Source organism: Vigna umbellata, chromosome 5, assembly GCF_029865625.1.
Source record: "Vigna umbellata cultivar VRB3 chromosome 5, Vumbellata_1.0, whole genome shotgun sequence".
NCBI lineage: Eukaryota > Viridiplantae > Streptophyta > Magnoliopsida > Fabales > Fabaceae > Vigna > Vigna umbellata.
Genome location: NC_142169.1, coordinates 8040041 through 8043337, shown reverse-complemented (window position 1 = coordinate 8043337; position 3297 = coordinate 8040041). Strand labels below are relative to the sequence as shown.

Genomic DNA, 3297 nt, shown 5'->3' with positions numbered 1-3297 from the left:
GAAAGAATTCATACCAGTATATCCTTAACAAAATGGTCTTCTCCATATTTCGACTTGTATTTCTGGGAATTCTATGTTCTGCTTTGGTTCTGACAACAGGTAAGAATTCAAAATCTGATTTTTGATTTTTCAAACGTGTGTGTGCTGACAAACTTTGGTTGAAAGAGTGGGTGATATAAGAAAAATGTTATATATGAATGCCAAGTTTTGAAGTGGTTTTTTGTAGGCATATAGTTGTTGAAAATCTGGAACCCCATTTGAATGATTTGATGAAAGGAATATCTGGAATTGTTTTATACAAATGTTTGGAACTTTTGTTGTTTATTACAGGGCAACCTGTGACGGTGAGTCCATGGGTAGACTGTGCTGGACCATGTGTTTCTTTCGACAATTGCAACTTTAACTGTCATAATTTGGGATACACTAGTGGGGGTTTCTGTGCAATTTTCACTTGTTGTTGTTTCAGGAAATGATACACATTCTACTCTCCACAAATGCATGCACTCCAATAAAACATATCCATCAATAAAACAACATTTGCCATTTTAAGATTGAATTATAATGTATTACTCAGAATTATATATTAGAGTACATTTTAATAAAATTTAATATTTATTTTAATTTATTATTTCACCGTATGAATGAATCCTTATTAAATTATCTATTAATATTTAATTTTATATTCAAAATCAACTTCTAACTTAGGTTACTTTATAAAATTTTAAACTTAAGTATTAATTTGTGAATTTAAATTTAGTGTTTATTATATAATTAAATTCCACTTATTAAAATTCCGTATAAGTAAAATTTATTATTTATTAATTCTATTATTTGATCTATGAATCATTATTATACTATTTATTAACATTTATTAAAGTCTAATTTCACATTTGAAATATATAATTAAGCAACGTTTAAAATTGACTTCTAACGCATATCACTTTAAATATTTAAATTGAAATAGTTATTAATTCTTTATTTGAATGTGAGCTCAGTCTTCATTATTTATTAATTTCACCTTAATGATTACTACTAAATCATAATTTGTTTTACACATAAGCTAATATAATCTCTTGATTAACTCATACCATATATTTTTAGTTACAGAAAATTGAATTTTCAGTTTTCTTTTTATTTTTGTAACATTTTCTAAAGTAAGAATAATTATGTTTTACTTTTAATATTTATCACAATAGTTAACTCTTAAACTCTTAAAAAACATCAACTAATAGCTCAGAGTGATATAATGTAACTGTAAAGTTTTAAAATTCCTAAAAGAAATGCTTTTTATTAAATGCAAGAGATAAAAATTATAATTTCAAATTTCGAAGAAATAAGAGATTTATTTTAGACGTTTAAAGCAAAATTCACTGTAGCTTTATACATTCCCCAAGTTTTGTACTTTTCTTTCACTTTAACACTGTTAATATTTAATCGAAATTAATGTCTAATATGCATTAACCTTTTTCGTTATAAATACAACTACTTCAAATTTCAAAACTCGAAAATAAAGAGTTTCTATTTATTAAAGAATTGTAACTAACATGCTCCTTTTAACAAAATTAAGAATTGACTTAATCGTTTAAAATTATCAATGGTACAAAACTTAGGAATTTAAATTTTGTTTCAATAAATTTGCTTACTTTAATCACGTAACAGGGTCAAATTTAGGGATATAAAAATATCCGTACCCTAAGTATATGGAGCAATATCTGTGAGTATCTAGGAAATAACGGGTATTAATATACGTTTATAAATTGATTGGGAATGAGTATTATATTATTCATATTTTGTGTGTATCTATTTTACTAAAAAAATTAAAATTAAAATTTAATTTATATTTTATTAAGTTAAATTTATATATACGGAAACATTACATAGCTTAGGTTGTTTGAGTTTTCTGAAGGATGATAACAAATCTCATAGTGAGTATGAGAAAAACAAATAAACTTCACATTTGCTTTTCATTTTTTTCTACTAGTAAAAAGATTTAATATATTAAAATAGGTATATTCAGAATTGAAGACATAATTACATGTTAGTAAACTTTTTCTCTTAGAAACTTCATTTTGTTAAAGTCAATAACTCACTTTAAGTTGTCGTTCATTTTCTAAGTTATCACAAAATAATTAAATTTAGTAGAAAATTCTCCTCGTTGCCGGTTTCAAGTTTCTTCACAACAGGTATATTTTGAGTTTCAAGGGTTATAAATTTCTTAAAAACATAATAAACTTCGGATTTCAATTTAATAAAGTAAACCCAAGTCATTATTGTAAAGTGATTCATGAAGGAAATGCAATTTTTCTTGCCATTGAGTGAAGCAATTTTAATATGTACACTAGAGTGAATTAATCCAACTTACTTTCTGTGTGGTTGGAATCGGAAAAAAAATTATGTGACAACCTTTATAGCCATGAAAATAACTTGAATATTGGGTAATTCTTTGACTAATTCATGTTTTTGAGTAAATTGAATAGATATCATGTTCAGGTGAAAAAAATCTATGTGTCAGCTTGAAATCAAGTTTTAACTTTAAACTCTTGACTATAAATAAAATATAATTAATAGAAAAGCTTCTTTTTATAATCGCCAGGTGAAGTAATTTATCACTATTAATAAGTAACTACACAATTTCTTTCTTTTTTAAATAACAAACAATATTTCATATCATTTGACTCACATAATCAAAACACTAAAAGAACATCATTAAATTTAGTACCTATTATTGCATGAATCGGCATACTTCATTTACCAATACTTGCTAGGGCAAGTTTGTCCCATTTCCAATCTTCACTATCTTCCTTCAAGTTTAAGCTTTGCAAAAAAAAAAAAAAAGAAACAAAAACATCTAGATTGTCGATCATGTAGAGTTTAACCATTATCAATCAACCAAGTGCCCTCTGTTGAGTTTTTTTTTTAGTCCATGAGAAATATTTTCAATTTTAATGAGGTTTTCCTTTTGAGAATTTTGATCTTGTTGATTTTATATATTAAGCCTATATATAATCATTTTTATTTCAATTTCAATATGATTTTAATTAGTAACTTAATATCTATATTTAGATTTTTTTTATTTACTTTTGTTTTTATATTTATTTTTTGTTCACCGGAGTTTTAATATTTTTTTAAATAAAGTTAAGTTAATGTTTCGGATGTGTAGGGCTGTGTTACCTTGAGTCTCAACGTCCTCCTGTGTTCGTGCACCTGTATCAAATCCTTCGTCCTTGATCCTTGATTTTCCTCCTGATCCAGAGGTGAGAGACCTGCAAAAGATTCTCCGATGCCAAAGTCAGTCGA

General features: G+C 25.9%; 1 long non-coding RNA gene across 1 annotated transcript; it reads left to right on the top strand.

The window, feature by feature from the left end:
• On the top strand, positions 1–549 carry LOC148197624 (uncharacterized). The gene is made up of 2 exons (XR_015786797.1): positions 1–99; positions 331–549. It is a non-coding gene; the product is annotated as an uncharacterized LOC148197624 (long non-coding RNA).
• The last annotated feature ends 2748 nt before the right edge of the window (positions 550–3297 follow it).